The 22,421-nt window shown below is 34.7% G+C and overlaps 1 long non-coding RNA gene across 2 annotated transcripts; it reads left to right on the top strand.

Annotated features, from left to right (window-relative positions):
* The first annotated feature begins 2,949 nt into the window (after positions 1–2,949).
* Positions 2,950–20,895, top strand: LOC130556971 (uncharacterized). 2 transcript variants are annotated; one of them, XR_008963259.1, is made up of 5 exons: positions 2,950–3,221; positions 5,059–5,124; positions 13,809–13,929; positions 17,234–17,324; positions 19,320–20,895. It is a non-coding gene; the product is annotated as an uncharacterized LOC130556971 (long non-coding RNA). The 2 variants fall into 2 exon arrangements; XR_008963258.1 differs by lacking the exon at positions 5,059–5,124.
* The last annotated feature ends 1,526 nt before the right edge of the window (positions 20,896–22,421 follow it).

Below are 22,421 nucleotides of genomic sequence, written 5' to 3'. Positions count from 1 at the left end.
CGGATCTTCTCGCAGGAAGAACACCAGCATGAGAAGAGGCGCCACTTGTAGGCATACAGGCGCCTAGTGGCTGTAGCTCTGGCCTGAGTGATAGTATTGCAGGTTCAAGTCACTCAGGATCTCCTCATCCCGTCCAGGAGCCAGACATGGAGGTTCCAAAGGTCTGGTCTCGGGTGCCAGACCATGCCCTTCCCCTGAGAAAGAAGGTCCTTCATCAGGTGAATCGGCCAGGGGGAGTCGTCGTCAGAAGCGTCAGCTCTGAGAACCAAGTCTGGTTGGGCCAATAGGGCAAAACTAACAGGATTTGATGCTCCTCTTCCCTGACCTTGCACAGGACCTGACCTTGCACAGGACCTGTGCAAGGAGGCTCACTGGGGGCAAGGTGTACTTCCTCTTGTCCGCGGCCAGCTGTGCGCTAAGGCGATCTCACAATCAGAGATGATAGGTTCTCAAGTTCAAACCCCATTCTGTCTCGACACAACGACGAGAGACCGACAGAAAGGGAACCATGATAGACTTTAAAACTCTTATTGCTTTATTGTTAAGATATTATTCAAGATATTTGAAATATAATTTTATTAAATTATATATATTATTTGAAAAATTCATTTGCAAAAATGTATAACTCTGTTTTTAAAAGTTTTAAATTTAAAAATCATGTTTGTTTTTGCATTCCAAGTAATATCAACTCAAAATCCAGCTAACTAACACAATAGAACACAATAAAAGCTTGATAACACAATAAAAGATAGATTTTTGTTTTTGAAAATAGTAAAAAATATATTTTTTTCTCTTTTTGCAAATGAACACTTCATTTCATGCTGAAACATGAAAATAGTATCTAGAGAACTTTTAGTCATTATCATTTGGAATTAGATATAATCCAGCTACACCCTTTCAAAAACATAAACAAGAATTTACTTGCTACCTGGTTTAATAATATACACAGAAAGTTTCAAGTTTTGGATCTTTCAAATGTCCTCACTCTGCAACAACAAACAGTAAACTTACTTTTAAATAAACAGAGAATGTAATTGGCAGATATGCATCTTGTAGACAATAAAATAATTTATATTTGTCAAAGCGGTGGCCTAGAAAGTTTTAAGCTTTCAGATCCAAAAAAACAGATAAACTAAATCAATTCCACTCCAGGCCCAGACAGTTACTAACTGATATAAATAGCAAATTGTAAACTTGTTCAGTTCACAGAACAAATTTTTACAGTTTTATACAATTAAACTGTGTTGAATTCAATACACTAATAATTATTAGTTTATTTATTCATTTATAACTTGAACATATTAACATCATATAGCAAATTCTACTGTACATTGTTTAATTTATTGAATTATTAATATATTTAAGTATGAACTAATTGTAATTAAATAAACATACAATTATTAATGCTTAATCATTTACTGTTTATTAATAATTGTTAATAACTGTTTATAAATATTGTTAAATACTTCATTTTTAAGTGAATTGTATTTTTTGTTTATCACCTCAAGTCATGAGCCATAGAGTATGTGATGTGAGTTTAATTATCTGTCAACTCCCTTAGTATGGTCAACAAGGACAGCTCATCATGTACTTACATGAAAACCTGGGAGTGGAGCATAACAACATGACAGAAATGCTGTTCACGCCTCTGCTCTTCACATGCCCTCCAACTTTGAGCTTTGTCCAAAATATTATTATAACGCTGCATTATATTGGCATCTCTCCAACTAATGCAAGACCAATCAAGTTTCCCATCTCTCAGGTATTCCCAAACCGTAAATACGATTTCTGCAGTTTTCCAACTGTTATCATTCAACAATGCCATTTGTGGTTAAATAACAATTCCTGTTGGTTTTTAAGTCAGACTAACTGGATATTAATGCATGTTAGTGATTGTCTGACTATGAGTCTGTAAGACTCACATTGCATTTTAATTACTTAAAAAAAAGCATTTTCACCTCATTAATTTCAATTCATAAATTCAATTTGTGCATTGAAGTTGGCATGCAGGCAATAAAGCAATTACACATCTCATTTACTTAGAAAAAACCCAATGGTTATGGCTGTTAAATTCAACTCTTTAGTTAAGGAGATTAATTGAATTTATGTTATTTAAACATTACCCACAGTCATTTTGTGTTATGCCTGTTGGCTATTTAAAGGAGCTCTTCCCTCTATAGCTTCACACTTTAATGGAAAATCAACACTATAAGGAAATCATGCTTGTCCACGTTAACATAATTTGTTTTCTCTTTTTAAGATGGAGCTGAATGTTCACAAAATGAATCGCGGTTAAATATTTGATTTGATTGACATCCCTATAAATTATCTGTAAATATGACAAACATTTAAAACACACGACACATGCCATTTAAACACCTAGTTCTCAAAGGGCGTGAAAGAACATTTTCTCATTAGATGCAAGTATAGGAAATCTGCCTGAGGATAAAAGAACAGGGCACTGGTCTTTTGATCCTGCTAATTGAATCAATGGACACAAGAAATGGGGAATAAATCTGATCTGATAAATTCTGTGGGAGAAATGTGGCCATTTTTACCCTGAGAGAGCTGGAGATGCTTGAATGCAGATGAATTGATAACATCTTAGAATGAGCACACAATCTTCCCCTTATGAAGCCATAGATAGTTCTCGTCTTTTGTTAATGATATAATATGTATTGCTCACCCTCAAGCCACTCTTATGTTGTTCCAAATCCATGCATGTACAGAATACGGCATGACTTTCTTTGGTCTTTCTCTGAAAAGAAATTTCATTTTCAAATCAAACATTTTTCTAGTAAGTGTAGACTTTTATCGCAGCATAGGACAATTGATGGAAAAAAACGAAAACATCCACATCCGAGCCATATTTTCTTCTCAGTTTGCCAAGATTATATAATGTCATAAACCTACCATTTCAAACTGTCTCACGCATCTTCCTTTCTGCCGCGAAGCAGTGTATCATTACTTCCGCTAGCACTCCAGTTCATAAGGTGGCGGTAATGCACCTATAAGCTGATTTGCCAACCGCCAGTAAAACTCAAGAAGAAGAAGTTACTTCCGCTAGCGCCTCAGAATGGAGTTTACCAAGTGGCTTGCACATCTGCCACAAATACTAGATGATGTACAACGTCTTGCAGACAAATTTTCGCTAACGACAAGATCAAAGCTAGGGAAAGGAAACAAATTCTTCGTTGAACAGTACCTGTTTGATTATGAAGGTAAGTGTTTTGTTTTCTTTTTGTGTTAGCGAAGGTGCTAGGATAAGTACTTGAATACGTGTTCTGTCAGTTTTTTTTCTCACTGATGTTAAATTCCAGCGCGACCGCAAAACGGAAGTTCTTCTTCTTCTTCTTCTTGTTTGTTGCAAGACGGATGTTAAGATACACTGCTTTGCAAAAAGGCGGAAGTTAAGTGACGTCATTGTGAAAAGGGCATATAGGATCACAGCATCCAAAAAGCTCCATTATTTTAATTATAAACAAAAGGTTTTTAGATCGCCAACCTGTTGAGATCATTACCATTATCTCGGAAAGCTGTTTCCATTCCTGAAAGTGTTTCTTCTGAAAATCTTTATTATTGGGTTTCATTGGTGTTTCTTAGCAAAAACCATATGGTTTTTCTATTAGAGAAAATGCAAGCAGTGTTCAGGTAAGAAATCCGCTTATTACTTGTTACTCAACTTTCATTCAAGATAAGATTCTTTATCTTTATTGTTTTTACGGTTCGAAGAAGATGTTTAACAAGGAAAGGAAAAAAGTTGGACATTTAAGTCAATGTTGTTTTAGGAGGCTGTTTGAGGCTAGAGAGATGCTTATTGTTCAAAGCCGAATGTTTATATTACATGTCCTCTTATTGTCCGCGATTTGTGATATCATTCATAGCGTGGCAAAGTAAAATGGGGTGTGACAAGTAATAGCTTTATACGTTAAACACGTACTGTGAGTTTGGGGGTTTAAAACAACCCGTCCTGACATATCTAGTCCATCTTTCTGTGAGGATGGTCCACTGGCCTCTCTGCTTCACAATTGGCTTAATGAGTGTGTGACATTTTCATGATAAAACGTCTGCTGCAATTTTCAGCTATTTTTGATTTCCCCCCTTTATTTCCTAACCTTTCATGCAACTTATCTTTTTCACTTTACCAAAAAGTATCTTTTCCTTAGTCATATTTTAATGTTTTGTTGTCTTCATGTGCTTTTTTTATTTTAATTGAATATGACTGAACAAGATAACTGTAAGATACTTTAGAAGCAACGGGGATTGCCTAAGGGCCATTACTGGACTGCTCATAAGGGTAGAAAAAATAAATTGAACTATATATGCCTGTGTTACCCGTCATCATTTAATCGCCCTCATGACTTACTTGCTTCTGTAGGCCATTAAAGGGAAAGTTCACCCCAAAATAATCATTTACTCAACCTCAAGTCGTTCCAAACCTGGATAATTTCTTTGTTCTGATGAACACAAAGAAAGATATCTGGAAGTGACAGTTCTGAGGCACCATTGACTACCATAACAGAAAAAAATATTGTATTTTTTTGTTCTATTGAACACAAAATAACATATTTTCAAGAATCTAGAAAAGCAAACAGTTTTGGGGCATCTTTGTCTACCATGTTATTTTTTACTACTATGGTAGTCGATGTCCCAGAAATGCAATATTTATCATTATTTATTTAGTGAAGGGCGAAGTAAAGTAACTCCGAGATCAAGCACAAACTCTTGTCACAGCCAACAGGGACACAAACTGTTATTGGAACCCCACTGGAACAATGGAATGGATACACAAATGGCTTAAACACACAGAAATCTCGGCAGATAACAAGACAGAAACAAGAAGCACCAGAAAACCAATTAAAACGTGAAACGGAGAGAAGAGAAAACAGGCGCACAAAAGATGTCAATTTTTCATACCGAACGATGACCATAACTGGCAAGATAATGATTTTACTTGTTTCTCACATAAATATAACATATGGCTATCTATCACATAGCGGACTTGGAATATAATGCTTGGTTGTAAAATGCTTGTATGGTCTTTTTTGTCCTTTGTAGACCTGTTCCACGTCCACTTTCATCATAGACAAGATAGCAGCTTACTGGATTTGAAGTAAATGAACAGTAAGTCCTGCCTCTGTAGTAATTATACTGTCATTTCTCAACGCTTCTTCCTCCAATTCAAGTGCATATAGATTTCTGTATTGTAATGATGTTATTGTGCTCTGCAATAGCAAGATATGGCCCATGAAATCCCGGTTTCAGGGAGGAGAATGACGTGTCTACAAGTAACTTGGTTAAAATGTTGCCATGAATCAAAGAGAATTCAAATGTCAACTGGGTTGTACGAAGCTGACACAAAGATTGAGCCTTATATGACATTGCATTTTTATAACCTTATAATGCTGCTTTAATGCTGCTTTATAACCTTATAATAAAGCAAAATGCTGCTTTTCATGGGATTCAGACTGGGAATTCTATTGAAGATTTTATTTATTTGTTTGTGTTGTTGTTATAGAGGCTCTGTGTTGCCACGTCTGTTGATATAGTTTTCGTTTAGGTACATTTTGAACTTATTTGACCACAGCTCCTGCCACACATGATTCTAAGCAGAAAATAATTCAAACACAGAGAGCACTTTTTGTCCTGGTTTTCCACATGACCACAAACCTATAGACCAGAATGTGGTTGTGCGCTTTTAAAAAGGTTCACGTTTAAGACAGTCAAATCAAATCACACCTCTCCTCCTGCGTTTATCTGATTAGCGTACCTGTGGTTTGACGCATGCTGCAAAACAAAAGCAAATCAATTGAACAAAAAATGCTGATTGGATGTCTGAAAGAGCGTTTGTCGGATCGTAATTGCCACATCCACGTTGTCATTTCTCAAAATAAAGACTGGCGCAGCAGTTCATTTTTCTAATTGAGAACAAAATAAACCAATATAAGCAAATTCAAATGACAATCACTCAAAAAAAGATTTTTGCTGCTTGTTCAATTTACTTAACTTGCTTAAGTTAAATCAGCACAACTTTTGGAAAATTTGGTCACAACATGATTTTTTTATGTTTAGTCATATAACTGAATCCATTCATGTTGGGACAACATAAAGGAGTTGTGTTGTGTTAACATAAAACAGTTACAATTGGGCAGAGGATTTATATTTCCCAGCATACTTTGCATATAACTGCATTTTGAGAGTTATTTTCATAAATAAGTGTTATTTTATGCATTTTTCAGTTACAAAGAAACACTTGTTCGTGTTTAATGTTCATTTATCTTTAAGGTTTTGAAGAGTTTGTTATATTTTTGAGTTTTGTGGTTACCATTGTTCAGAAAAGCGTTGCCTTTGGTTAGCGGTTACGATCCTTTATTTGCATTTATGTTGAGTTCTACTAACTCAATATCTTCTTATTGAAGTTAAATGAAGTAATGTCTAATTAATGTTAAAAATGTATAATATAAAAAAATCGTGAGTGCTTTGAAATAATCTAATTGATAAAATTAGGTTTTTTATATTGGTTTTATGTAAAATATGCATGTATATGACACATAAATTAATTTAATCAAGACTACTAAAAAAATTAAGTTCATACAACAAGATTATAAAGAATCGTTTCAAACAAATTAGATTTTGTTGGAGAAATGTAATTCAATTTCGTGGAAAAGTTTTCCTTAATTTAATTAAGTTCGTTCAACGACTTTTTTTTTGAGTGTAGAAACATATCTTACAATAACATTCATCACAGACCTTATGTTTCTGGTCACGAATCCTAATCATGCAAAGCTGTGAATATCATCATTACAGTATATAGCAATACTTCATCTCACTTTAAAACCTCACTTCCACATGTACAATTTGCATCCCAGACAGCCAGAACGCATGTAAAACGAGTACAAATTTACTTTAATATCTTTTCATAACCTAGGTTAAAGCGTTTCGAGCATTATGCATGCATGCATAGCTTTCTGATTGTGCGAACAGACATCGGACATCCAGAACTCAGCGCGTCGTCCTCAGCAGGCCGTGTAGGGCAGTGAATGATTACCACGGCACACTGCTGAGAAGCAAACCGCATGTCTCTTCAAGGCAGTGTAGGGAACAACAGAATGAGAAGGCAGAAGCTGTGAGATATACCATTATCTGAGCAATGTTGCTGCATAGTACACCTCGATCGCCCGCATCCTGCTAGGTTTTCTGCAGAGTGCATGTAATTTTGTATTGGAAAAATGTATTTGACGAAAAATATTTGAGTTCATGCTGAATCTTTTTCTGATTGCAGACTTGGAAACATAGTCGAGCCTGAAATGCTCACTTATGACACTTAGTATTAAGAGAAAAACGTTCTATTTGCTTTCCATAATCTCATTGCTGTCTAAAAGAATGAAAGGAATCTAATTCCTTTCTTCGAGTTGCTTTAGATTCTCCAGTTTTTAATTACATTAGGAAAATGACAGACAAAAATGTTTTGCAATGTCACACTTCACTCCCTATCACAAACTAATGTTGAGCAGGTGTTTCCATGTCAGCATGCTTGAGAACATAATTGGCTGATCGCGGTTGCCCCGGGTGACGCTGTCAGGTGGGCCGATGACTCAACGTCACATCTCTCTCTCTCTCTTTCTATATTGCACGTCTCTCAATTCATTTCTTAAACCATAAAAGAATGACCTTTGCTTTAAAAGATTGAGATTAACTCAATTCTAAACCCATTTTTATTGAATTAGTCAGAGGGATAGAGTGTAAAGGTAGGCAATGGATTCATTTTTAAAACTCGATTTAAAAAAGCATCACCAAACAGTTATCCGAACTTTAATAAAGATTAATTTATTGGAAAGGACAACCTTTCAAAATTATTATGCAACAGGGCATATTTAGGCATGCTTGCGTTGCCAGACTATTGTTTAAGACATAAAATACATTAGAAAAATAATTTTCAATACTTTTAAATGACTGTAAATGACGATTGATGCGTATATAGACTTTTTAGACATAAGACATAAGGTGTGTCCTTGGATAAGAAACATCAAGTGGTCTAAAAAATGTAATTAAATATTTGTGATAAAACTGCTTTTGTCACTATACGATGGAAAAAACTTCGCCACAATGCCAAATTGTTGAATTAAATTGAAATGATTGAAAATGATCCTAAATGGCATCTAAACCAGCAGAGATTTTTTTAATCTCTGTTCTGCTGTGAAGCATGAGATATTATTTAAATCGCAAAGATTTTATATAAAAGGCAAAGGCTGCACATATGCACATTCAACATGCTTGAGCGTTTCCATGCACACATTGTAAGTAAACAGTGCCGTTCTCCCATTGCCCACCACATCATGCATGTCCCCCATTGTTTCTCTTATGGAATTATGTATAGATGATGGAAACAATTGAACGGGTCACATTGTTTAACAGTCAACCCTTTTTCATTTCCTCTGAGCAGAAGGCTTATGGTGTGAAGTGCCAGTGCAGTTGTTTTTCACAGATACGGCCAGAGATAAGGAGCGGATTGTAATATCTTTGTTATTGGCCGCCTAGGTTCCTCCAAGACGTCTTGCATGCTAAACAGGGCTGAATGTATCTGTGGTAGGCAGGCTCTTGAGGGGATATTTATCCTGACTCCGCCCCCTTTTGTTTAAGGCTAGTTAATGAGATGTCAACACTGTTATATTGACAAAGAACCCTTATGGGCGACGATGTTTGGATGATGGATTGCAATGGTTGCTATAGGGCTTTATTAATCTTCCCCATGTCATGCAATAACTACCTATGCATTAGTAAGAGATCGTGCCTTACGGTTGACTATTTGAGGCTGAGGATCTTTTCTGAATGCTGAAGAACTGTGAGTCTGTCTCTGCAGGGAAGATTGATTTGTTAAGTTAGTATTGATTTATGTGATACAAACGAAATGTCTAATATATAAGCATGTAAACAAACAACAGCTTTGGGCAGCCACACACTGTGTTGCACTGTGTCGCTTATTTATGTCTAAAGTGTTTGTTAGAGCGCAGATGTCAAATGTCAGCGTTTCATTAAGAAAACGTGCAAATTTTCACTATGGCAAAATTGAAATACTAACACTAGCCAGGTTTCCATTACAGATATGTGCAAAACTTATGTGACATTTTCTAAATGTCAAAAATTAAAAATGGCTAAATGACGGCATCTCCATGAAACAATGTTATGCGCATGTAATTTTTTTTGCGAGAAGTTATTTTTGCCAAAATCTTTGGGTTTTATGGGTTGTGAACCAGAAACTGTTTCTGTTGCAGTCTTGCAAAATTTTCCTTTCGAATTTCCTGAAAAAACATTATGTGAGTGTAAAAACTGTTGCAATATGGGAGTTTTTGCAAAATGTACTTGTTTCCATTGGGCGTATTGCAATTTGAAGGGTAATGGAAACGCAGCTATTGTCACAAGTTTTGACAATTTAGGATATTAAATAATATGCTAACACTTGCCATTATTTAAGTTTTTATCATAACTATTAGACTGAATTAACATTAATAGGCTAAAATGCCTATTTTGTTAATAAAATGTATTATTAATAAAATATATTGTTTATTGCTTTTTCATGTCAGCTAATGCATAACTAATGTTAACAAACAAATTTTACAATTTTATTGTAAACTAAAGTGTTATCAACTTAAGTCCAAATACAAAAAAAGAAATATAATTCTTTAAAAATTTCTGGCCACAAAGATGCAAAGTACAACTCTTACTGATGTAAAATCGACAGCGCCTTGTGTCTGAAAGTCTTTCCTATAGACGTCTGCATTTCCATACTAACTACCTTCCACCGCTATTGTGTTTTGATCTACATAGAAGCTGCTGCCTCATTCATTTTAAATCCGATTTGAAAAGTCACTTTCACAGTCTTTCTCTTTTCTCACTGTCTCGCTTGTTTAATTCATAATCCATATTTGCAAAGTGGGATTAAAGCAATTACTGAATGCATTCATATCTTTTTCCGTTTCAAAGTGTGTGAATTCTATAAATTTGAAGGCACCCTTGCCTTATACTTACACTGCCTTGGACAGGAGAAAGCAATGCAATATTGAGAAAATTGCATGTACAGTATCACCTTTAAGACAACAATGAGACGTACATGCATACTCATTAAACTCACCATTTTAAAAGCGTTGCATTGTTTTAGTATGTCTGTGGTTCAGTATGTATCGCATCCACCATTGAAATTGCTGGTGCTGTGGTTCTAGAAATTAAAACCACCCTCGTCCCCATGGCTTGACTCTAAGGCTTGATATCGACATCCTATCAGGGCGGGCGGCACGTTGACAATGACTGATGAGCTTCTAGCCACTGCTTCTCATTTATCCCAATTACACAGAAGCAGGCTTGACCCGGGCCCAGGGGTAACCAACTTTTCAATTGCACTTGACATAAGAGACAAGTTTTGTATTGTTATCCAGGCTGTTTTTATTCAGGAATTAAAGTGATATTAATTCATTAATAATTCACTCTTAAAACACTTAAATGTTTTACATTTGCATGCATGTATGGGTTGTTTTAACCCAGCGTTGGGTCAAAAGGGCATGAACCCTACTGTTGGGTTAAATTTGACCGAACAATGCATTTTGGGTTGAAATAACCCAGCACAGGTTTATGCATTAGGCATTTACAACCCAACGGTTGTGTTTGTCCCTTTTTGAGCCTAATTTTATGAAGTGGAATCTAAACTGAACTGCGCAGCAACTGCAGTGAATGTGCTATTTCACAAAGACAAAACAAACTGTTTGTGTGCTCTCATTTTAATAATGACTACCTTGTAAAATACTTTAGTAAATTATGCAACCTTAATCAATGACTTTACAAAATGACATTTTGAACATTAGGGCAAAAGAGCTTCTTTGTTTTTCAGTTGACTTCAGACATCCCCTAAATGATGACTTAAAATGATTTTTTTTTTGAAAGTCAACATATCCAGACTTCATTTGTGATTTATTCTCATTGACACAAACATATAGCTTTTAGATTAAAAGAGGTCGTGACACCCTCGATAACTTACCCAGCTACAACAAACTAATTAAACAAAAAATAATGTATTTTAGACTTACATGAACCGCTGCACTTACAAATCTATAAAAAGCTGTGACCTCTTCAGAACCGTTAGTTACGTACCATCTAGCAGATGCTTTTAATCCGAAACAAGTTACGACAAACTAATTGCTGCATGGAGGACGTTGGTTAATTGCTTTGCTCAGAAGCAAAATGGTGATAAAGCAGGTCTGTGATCCCAGATACTGATCTCACAATTCAACACTACTCAAAACTAAAACAATCTACACCCTTTAACACCCAGATATAAACATAACTTTTAACTGCTATCTGAAGATTTTTTTTACATTACAAAAAACATTTACACAAAATAGCAAACTTTCCTTATTGTACATTAAACTTAGAATCAGTCAAGTCTTTTCACTGGGGTCCACTTAAAAACACTTAACATGGGGATTGCATGACTGTTAAAGTAAGACATGCTTGTGACATTTGAAGATGATACTCAGGTTGATGTATATGTGTGAATCAGAATTTATTTCCTATTTTAAAAAAGGGGAACTCATTTTGACCGGCATTTATTGCATTTTTTTTTTTTACAAATCTTACAAAACATAAAAATAGCATAGAAATAACACCTATTTGACTGGAAATGCTACAGTATAATACTAAAAGAGAATTATATATATGTAAACGTAGTACAAAGGGGCAGTTTACTGACAAGGCCTTAAGCCTACACTCTTAAAAATAAAGGTGTTTCAAAAGGTTCTTCGATGCCATAAAAGACCCTTTTTTGTCTAAATGGTTCCATAAAATACCTTTAACATCCGAAGAACCTTTCTGTTTCACAAAAGGTTCTTTGTGGCAAAAAAGATTATAAAAAGGTATGAAGAGATGGTTCTTTAAAGAACCTTTGACAAAATGCACTGTAAAACTTTGCTGTATTTTACATTTACATTTATATTTATGCATTTGGCGCTTTTATCCAAAGCTACTTACATTGCATTATCCTATACATTTTTGTTTCTAAGTATTGCAGCAGGTTTGCCAGTAACTTACTGTAGATTGAATTACTACTAAATACTACTTTACTATTAGTACTGTTTTCAATTTGAGTTAAACTTTACTTTAATCAAAATTAAAACACTTCAAAATGAGCAAGAAGGGTCTCATTGGCATTAGCACAGCAACAATGCAAGAAATTACATTGGTCTTGTTTTCTAGCAAAACGACTTAAAACTTCTTAAATTACGATACATTTACATAACAAGAAAAGTGACCTAAGATATTTAGTCTTGTTTTATGAAAGAAAGTATAAGAACTATTTGCCCGGTTTCACAGACAAGGCTTAAGACTTGTCCTAGACTAAAATGTAAGTTTGAGCTGTCTTAACTGAAAATAAATTAATAGTAAGTAATAGAAAGTAATATTTTTATCTAAGGCATTTTAATAAAAGCGACATAAATATTCTAATTTAACTAAGGCCTATCCTGTCTTAAAATAATCCATGTCCAGGAAGCCGCCCCAAAATGTTTCTTCACCTCTCTTTCAAACAAATTTAAGTCTTGTACCCAAGGTGTTATAGAGTAAGTAAATCTGTGATGCAATAATGGGACTGATGAAAATAAACACTGCCAATCTGCCAACAGGATGTTAAACAAATGAAATCTCTCCCGGGATATAAACAATAATTAAACTCGGATGAAAACAAATCTCACGCAACATGACAATCTTTTCCCATATTAGACCTTTGTCCGTTTGTTAAAATATAAATTAGATTTTCCGCACAAAATCATAGTGATCTGGCTCACAGCTAAATAAATCCAGCTGTTTAAAGTGTTCAAAGATATACTCATTTACGTTGTTTTTCAAGTTGTTAAGCAAACACACATAAAAAACACCTTTAAAGTCAAATTAACCTTCAGTAGTAATTATGTCTGCTTTTATTGGGAATCTTTTTCAAATCGTTTACAGATGAGCCATCACTGGACCATGAGCATCCATGGCTCCTGCATGCTCATCAACTCATATACAAATCTCTTAAAACCTTCATGCACAGATGAAGCAGAAGGTTAAAAGGTCAGCTATTGGAATGTCATTGGATATTGGATAATTTCATTGGTATTGACCTACACGATCAAATGAAGCAATGGTCTCTTCCTGCTCAATGAACCCTGGTTTATGTCAGTAAAACAGAATTTGGATTTATTCTAGGAAAATACAATGCGTATCATGATCTGGATTAAATCAATAGCAAACACACAGAGCAATGTGTATTAGATGTGTTTCTGGTTTAATCATTTAGAGTGTGCTTCTCCATACTTTGATATTAAAGCAAGTGGGATGTCTTTAAATCCTCATTCCTACCGAACGCTTTGCTTTGTGGCAGGGTAATTCAAACTTGATTATATCGTGAATCAACATAAAAAGTTGCATTGCTCTGTTCTTTCTCAGTTTTTTCATTTGTTAATTTAATTTACATTAAAGAACACTTTGCAACAGAAACGCACACTCATATAGACTTTCATTGTCTGCATACTAGGATAATTATATTTTCTATCACCTTCCCCCATCCCTACACCTAACCCTCACACAAACACACCCTTACACTTTTGACATTATTAGACGTTGACATTATCCATTTGTTAGCTTTAAAGCAAAACTTGACTGGGCCTTGCAGGTCAGAAGGATCTAAACTGTCTTGCATTTCATATTTAACAGCATAAGGTCATTTTGAGCTCACTTTAAGGTTTGCTTTGTTGTCTGTGCTTTGTGTGATGATTTCTTCACAGAAAGAATGCACCAGCAACTTCAGACACAGTTCTGGATTATTATGTGGATGGGATGCTGAATTATATGTGAAAATGGAAGAGGAGTGCTACATTAGCCTTGAAAAGCCACTTCCATATAGGGGTAAGTAGGATTCTTGTTGTGTGTGTGTGTGTGTGCGCGTGTGTGTGTGTGTGTGTGTGTGTGTGTGAAAGAGTCAGTTTCAGTGTGTTTGACAGCATTTCCTTCAGTTTTTCCATTGGGTGTGCACATATTTACAGTAAGTTTATAACTTTATAACCTTATGTGCATGAAAATATTACATATCAACGTTTATACATCAGGCCCCAGCATTGCTATGCACCAGTAATGTTTTCTATTTAGTCTCCAGCATGCGTGTTGCCATTCTAGGCTCCTTTTTGATCAGCACTAACCAGCATAAAAAATTATAAAAAAATGGACCTGCTTAAAAAATATTTTGATCAGGGCAAGATAATAATAATAATAAATCAATAGATTAACAGTGACACAAATAGCAATGTTCAGCATTTTTATAGTGCATGCTTTGCATAACATATAGTATAAGGTGCTGTAGAAGATACTTTATTTCATTATTGTCCATGCAAATTTGAAAAAAAAAAAATCTGACTGATATTATTCAGTGCACAATTATCTCAACGAGATAATGATATACAATAAACATAAACACATGGAAAGTGAAAAACGGCTGATTTATATTCATGCAATTGCTGAAATACATTTGAATAATGGCCGTGAAGATACATAGATCAGCTATTCTTAGTGACCATGAATTTTTTAAGTAATCCCCTCTGCTACACACTGGTGCAGAGCTGTTAAACACGCTGATACATAAAAATACATACAGCTTCATATTTAAATGCAATGTATTTTAATTATTAAATACATTGAAAAAATAGTTTGCCATATTTCATTAGAGAGTCCATGATCATTTTCTATTAAACAATCATTTTGATCTATTTCCTTCTAGGCACTGTTATCAATAATAGTATCATGTATCATCACAGCTGGATTTTAAAACCCAGAGCGTTGTGTATCCCCATAGCCCCAAACCATGAAAAACCACCATGAGTTGTAACCATAAAAGTGTAGTTTTGTTTTAATGGTGATGGCTTCTACATGCGTAAAGAATATCATGTTTATTTCTAACCTCTAAAGCAAAGGTTTAACAAATTTGCACGTTTTCACACTCTCATCCAACCTATCGACCCCAAAGTTACATTTTTAAAACATTGAATAATAATTTGCACTAATAACACTTAAAACAAACTTTCTGTAATGTTCAAAATATGTTTTGTATCACATTTAATTTCCTATATCGGTCCACAAAGCTTCTATATGGGACAACCCCGCAGGGTGAAAAATCTTAAGAGTATCTGAAAATATCTACACTTTTTTGTCTAAATGTTTTTTGTCTAAAAACTTTTTTGTCTAAATGGTTCTATAAAGAACCTTACTGTTTCACAAAAGGTTTTGTGTAAAAAAAAAGGTTCTTCAGATTATAAAAAGATGAGAAAGAGGTGGTTCTTTAAAGAACCTTTGACTGGATGGTTCTTTGTGAAACAAAATAACTTATGAATGTAATTAATTACAGACGTTGTCTGCCAAGGTGAACATTTTTAACAGGACACCGCTTTTTAAATAGACTTCATTATGCTGTAAGCATCTTTTTGTATAATGATAATAAGCAAACACAGCCTCGGAGAAAATGCTAATTCATGGTAAACGCTGTGTAACTTTGCTATGTTGCAAATGATGAAATTTTAAATCAGCCTTGGACATCATCGTTGTTCCATTAAAATTCAGCTCCAGTTTCTGACAACAGAATATCTTACAGCAGCAGAAACCAATTAATGAAGAAATGCAATACCAGCACGGTCTACATTTGCACAAGATGTGGGTTGCATGCAAGGTTACTTTTATTACATAAGACGAACACCCTATAAAGCACATATACCTGCTGCGCCTCATTCATGTGTGTGCTTGTGTTTTTATCATTATTCTATCCTTGAGCCAGACAAACTACTGCAATTTTGAAGGCAGTGTCTTCTAAATTACCACTGTACATAAACTTTTAAAGCTGTTTTACTCTGTTGCTTAGACCTAGTCATTGGTATCGTCTAGTCAAGCTGAATTACAACATTTTTGTCATATGATAGAAAAAAGGTTGCTGGGAAAAAATGAGGCATAGTTTCTGCCAAGATTGACTGGACCTGACCTTGTGACACTGAGTGACGGTTTAAGTTATATGAGGTGTCATTTACGGCATGATTCATCGATGCATTACGTAACTTTCTCTAAACTGCTGCTATTGTAATCCTCGGGGATGTTATGACTTGTTGTATCAGTGATGTTTGCATCCTCATCAGATGTCTGATTTAAAACTCCAAAACTGAAAGCAATCATAAAAAAACCATTGAGGAATGTGAGTAATTCCAAGTAAATAGCAAACTAAGGAATGAAAAATAACAATATTTTTGAATAATAATAATTTATCGTAATGTTTGTGTGTAATATAATCTGACAATCAGCATAAAAATAAGAAAATTTGAAAGTTTTCAGCAACACCAATCAATAAAAATATTTTATAGATAAAAGCATTTACAATGGATGTGTGATTTTTGGAGCTTCATTTTGAGTTCTCTCTAAATGCATCAAATGGGGTAAAAAATTTATTTTTAAATACAAAAATTAATTTTTGTTCAGTTGAAGAATAGAAGTCATTAGGGTCTGGGACGGCATTAGGGTGAGTAAAATCAAAGTCCGTTTACGTAAGTCGTGCCACTCGGCGGCCATGTTTGCAACGCCTCTGGGTAGTTATTTACGTCATAGCAAGTCAACAGTGCTATCTACTTGAATGGTGGAAGGCAGATATTTCTAAAATTGTTGTCAAAAATCACAATTAAATAGCGTATTTCCGATCAATAATTATACCATAGCTTTGGTTTGCTAAGTTTAAATTGCGGCTTTTTCGAGGTCACTTCAGCATGCGCACAGGCTGGCAAGCACCTCACATAAGCCCCGCCCCAGAGAATCGCTTTATCGATTGACGATTGGATCGTTCTACTGGAAGGCATAGGGTTTTCTAGCTAAAGCGTCAATATTGAGTGTTGCATTTGGGCGGTCTTGCATTTGAACATTTGGGCGGTCTTAGTCAACTCATACCCCGAACTGATGTGGATTTGTGGGGGTGTGGTTACACGAGGCGTTTCAGGCAGGTCTGGGTGAGCACTCGCCTTTAGATAGATAGCATCTTTTGTTCCGACACTTTAATTTTGCAATTTTACGTGTCTAATACATGCATGGGCAACTTATAACACACCCAAGACACATAAAAACACGTTTTCTCACCATATGACCCCTTTAACACATTCTCCATTGTTATTCTCTTCTCAACTTTTTATTACAGATTCAGCAGCACGTCCTTGGATGGATTTATAACTTCTCGTTTTACCTCTGTACCTCAAAACTAATTGCTGATGAATCACAGGAAGTTCAAGGTTTGGCATCTCGGTTAAGTCTAAATGCAGGACAGATCATTTGCCGAACCATTTGTGATGAAGATTTGATTTACAGCATGCACAGTGATGTGTAATATACTTCCCGATCTTTCTTGTTATGCCTTTAAAGAACAATGAGCGCTGTGAATCAAAGTTAGCATCTATTACACACACAAACCAGTATAACAGATTGCTGTAACGGAGAAGCAAAGCACCTATAAAAGTAACTGTTTTAGTAACTGTTTGAAAATTTAGAAAGACCTTCAGAGCGTACATACTGTTCAGGAACACGTCTCATCAATACTGTTTGATCTACACAGGTGCTAAACATATAGATGTCTGCCCTTTTAGGTCTAAAATCAACCCACCAATTTGTACTTTGTAATCAAAGCTTTGCCTGTGTAGTTCTTTGTTCTTTAGGAAGTTGAACATGAAAATGTGTGTTGACAGTATAAACACTAAATCAAAGACTCTTCAGATTAATTGTGATGTGTTATGCTTGGTTACTATTTTCTTCAAAAATGTATTCAAAACCTGTTGTTTTCCTAAAATTAATTGGCTATGTGTAATTTTTTTTAGTAAGCAACACTAATTAAAAGACAAATACCACTTCAATAATTATTGGATTGCTGTTATTTATTTAGTGGTAATCTGTTGTGTATACTGTGATTATTGCTTGTATTTTGACAAATGACTAATCTCAATGAATGAATCATACCTCGAATCAAAGGAAGGAGAGGTGTTTAATTATTTTTCACTCAGTATTGTATTTTTTATGTTTTGAGAATTAAAGAGACCTTACAACGTGATCTCAAGGGAATTTTAAGTAGCCTATTTAAATGTATTAAACGTATTAAAACTATTATTATAAAAATGCAATGCTGAAGCCCCACCAGTGTTGGGTGTAACTAGTTACTAAGTAATTAGTTACTGTAATTTAATTACTTTTCCCTTGAAAAGTAAAGTAAGGGATTACTCTTGTTTTTCTGTAATTTAATTACAGTTACTTCTGATGAAATTACACTAAATACTTTGTGTAATATATGTGTGTGCAATAGTGGAATTGACATCAAAATTCAAAGTCTAACTTTAAAATCTGTGCTTTAATGTATAATTCTCACATTTGTAATACTTTGGTCAGTTAATAAGAGTACTTTATGTACTTCAATATTATTTATTTGAATGAATTGAAAGAGCCCTTTCATGCCTATCCTTGAATCACTTAATTAATCAAGGTTGATATAGGATATAGAAAGTAATAAGTAACTAAATACTTTTTGGAGAGAGTAATTTGTACAGTAATCTAATTACACTATTGAATATGTAATTAGTAACTAGTAGTTAATTACTTTTTGAGCGTAACTTACCCAACACTGAGCCCCACCCTAACGTCACTGGCGCAAAAGCAATCTCTACTAAAATGTACAAATGAGATCATATGAATTCATAAGAATTAGTGACCTTGTCAAAGTATTATGAATTCCGGTGAGTTGTTAGCAACTGACATTTCTGGCATATCATTGACTACCATAGTAGAACAAATTAAAATGGCAGTCAAAGGTGCCCCAGAACTGCTTGCCTAAATTCTTCAAAATATCTTATTTGCATTCAAAAAAACAATGATGTCCCAGAAATGTCAGTTGCTAACATTCTTCTAAATATCTTTCTTTGTGTTCAACAGAACAAAGAAATGTATAGCCTACAGTTTTGGAACACCTTGGACGGAAATAATTCATGACAGAATTTTCATTTTGGGCGGAGTATCCCTTTCAAGTTTTGCACAGATAAGCACCACTGTAATTTTCAGCAATTTTGGTAAAAAAAATGTATTAAACCATTAATTTTTTTATAAAAAATAAAATAATTGTAGGCTGTTATCAATATTCTGTTGATTTAATACCTCCTCCAAACCAATAAACAACTACAAATTCTGCTTTTTGTTTCCCTCTACCTCTGTATGACTCTAACGTTTGCAATTTATCTTCCTCCATTCAGATTACTTCACCGTCATCCATTCACATCTGCCACTACATTCTGAAGATATATCACTCCTGTCATCAATGTGACTGAATGAAATACACACTTCTTTATTTCCTTCTCTATTACATCCACCTCATGCGGAAAAGCACAACTGCCCAAGAATGACTGATTCTACTCTCAAAAGATCTCCAATCTCCAAGAGGATTCATCAAATGTCTCTGCAGGAAAGTATGAGAGGGTCAGTATCGATTTTCAGTTGAGCTACTCGGTAGGAAATACAGTGGATGATTTCGCATTTTACTGTTACTGAAAAGCAAGCCTGAGAGATAAATTGGAAGCCTGAGGCGCATGTCAAGATGCAAGTGTGGAATTGCTTCTAGAAGAACGGAATAGTTTTTAATTATCAAAGTGCAAAGTGCCAGGTTATAGGTTTGCCACATCTGGTGTTTGGCTAGCTTTGCGAATTGCGGTTGTCAAACTTAAGATGTGGAAATGCGTTACTTATTCAAGCAAGGTTTGATCAAATAAAATCTTAAAAATAATTTCAGCTTTGCACAATGTATAATAGAATGCAGTCTTCTGTGATTCCTCGGGCAGCTATAGATAGCATTCGCTAAAGGTCAAGCTGTTACCTCTACCTATGTCCAACGGTTCAGAAACACGTTTATTGTTCCTAAACAGATTACAGCTCTTTAGATGGCCAAATGAGATGACTGTCCACCATTGCTCTCTGAAAATGTTGCTCACAAACACACAGAGTGTTCTCCAAAGGAAGAATGTAAATGCCTTGCTACACTATGTACTGTATATATTTGACAGTAAAGATAAAATTCTGGACGAAAATGTAATTACTCTGAAGTTTTCTTTAATAGCTTTTCATAAAGAGATTTTAAGGAGCTCTCAGTCGTTGAAAAATGAATGTGAAAATTGAAATGAAATGAAAAATATGTCATCATTTATTCACCCGCTTGTCATTTCAAACCTGTATGACTAACTGTCTTCTGCAAAACACAAAAGAAGGTATTTTGAAGAATGTTGGTAACAGAAAAACGTTGGTCCCCATTGACTTGCATTGGTTTTGTATCCATCCATTCAATATAAATAAACAGGGACTGACAATTTTTGGTTAAGTATCAACTTCTGTGAGGTTTTTCATAACATTTCTTAGACAGTTGTTACTTTTAAACAGTTTGAAGGTGTAAATGAATATAGAATTGAAAGAAATCTGGATTTGGGTCAAATTTGATGAAAACTGTTTGCGTTCACATGGAAATTTTCAATAATATTGACTTTTCATTGCAGACCTGGCAAATCTGAGCTCAGTTTGTGATACTGTTGAGATCTCTTCTTAAACTTTAAAGGAGACATTTGTGGGATTTTTAGGTCTTTTTCTCCAAGATTCATTCATTTGCTCTTGTAATGCAGAACTTATACAGCTCAATATGAAACACTTCTAACTACTGAATAGAAAGATAACTTTTGTGTTGATTGACATTTTACGCACAGCGGTAGTACACTTAAGCAGTAAATCAAGTAAGTGTGTGGGTTTGGACTCACCAAGCACCTATGGATCTGCGATTGGTACTTTAAAACAAAGAACAGATTGAAACCTCAGAGTATGAGTCACACAACTACATGTTTTTTACCAGAAAGTGTAAGAACACAATTACTTCATTCATTGTCAAAGGAGAAACATTCAGTAATTAGATTTCACTTGTTCTTTGGCATTTGCAGAGGGGCATTGTGCTTTTTACTGAATGTGGGGGTGAGTTAAAACTGAATGTCCATTATAGATAAATGGACACTGACTGCATGTAGACACATCTACTACTGCTTTAAAATGCACTTGCACGTCAGAACAGACTTATTCATTTTTTTCCACTTATTTCTGACTTTCTCTTGTTTTTTCAGGAGGCTTCGTTTTTTTTTTCAATGTTAACATTTTTCTAATTATGCTAGGAATTGCGAAAATCTAAAAACTAAATACAACTTAATAGGTGGTTGTGGCCATGTTCATGTTATGTGATTGTGGTATCCAGAGATACAAATTGTCACTGCCAAATTTGTTGTATGGTGTTGCCATGAGCTTCAATAGGAATGAAAGCTTGAATAGTTTTAATTCCTATATTTTAGTGAATTTGGGTATTTAATTATTTATATTAATTAAATATTTGAAATGTGTTTCAGTTTTATGAGTCTTCATAAGTTCAGCTCTGATTAAACACAGTCAGGTCAAGCATTGGGTTTCCACAAATATTTCAACATTACATCATAGGTTTTCCCTTTACTGTCAGGTCATGCTTCTGTTGCTTTTAGCTAACAGTTCTTGAGGTATCTCACGGACTGATTTATAAATTGTAGAGTTATTGTTGAAACAGCTTGAAGCCATGAGAATGTGGGGATGAATCTGCTGGGCAACCAACAAATGATTAAGTGTGAAATGCATCAGGGAAGGTCAAATTCGTTTCGTTCCTCATTCTCTTCTGATGTATCATTCTTGAGGCTGTTTCTGTTCAACTTTATTTCTGTTTCATGTTATGAAAGTAAACACGTGTGTATCAGTTTAAAGCATGACAAGGGATTCATTGGCTTGATTCCAAATCACTTCAACATTACCACTATACATATAATGTAGTCTTATAACAAATTACTAGCCTTCATTATACAGTACAGATTTTAAAACTGTCTAATTATTTAGAAATCCCCTTTAATGTTTCCATTAAAGATGAAGCTTGATTTATCAGTATGACTTTGTTGGGCTTTTTGTTACAGTGTCAATTCTTGAGTCTGTCTGGTGTATAAACATGACTGTATGCAGCACATCAAATGTGGCTATTTGAGTTTCTAAAAGTCTGAAATTCCCGAAGGGCTAGCAAACTGTTATGTTTGATGAAAAGTATATGATGATGAAAAGAAAAAAGAAAAACAGCAAACATAAACAACCTTATCTGAACACAGTTTATTTTGGAATGTTCAAGTTACATATCTCAGAATCCTCCAATGGCAGGGTTTCGGTGATGTTTACAAAAAAGTTTTAAATGTCAAAACCCCAAAAGAGTTATGCTTGTTTAGAGATATTTGTTTTGAAAGAGTGTTGTAGGACGCTCCTGGCTGTAA

The sequence above is a fragment of the Triplophysa rosa genome, linkage group LG7 (genome assembly GCF_024868665.1).
Source record: "Triplophysa rosa linkage group LG7, Trosa_1v2, whole genome shotgun sequence".
NCBI lineage: Eukaryota > Metazoa > Chordata > Actinopteri > Cypriniformes > Nemacheilidae > Triplophysa > Triplophysa rosa.
Note: the sequence above shows the minus strand (reverse complement) of the source record. Positions and strands in the feature narration are given on the sequence as shown.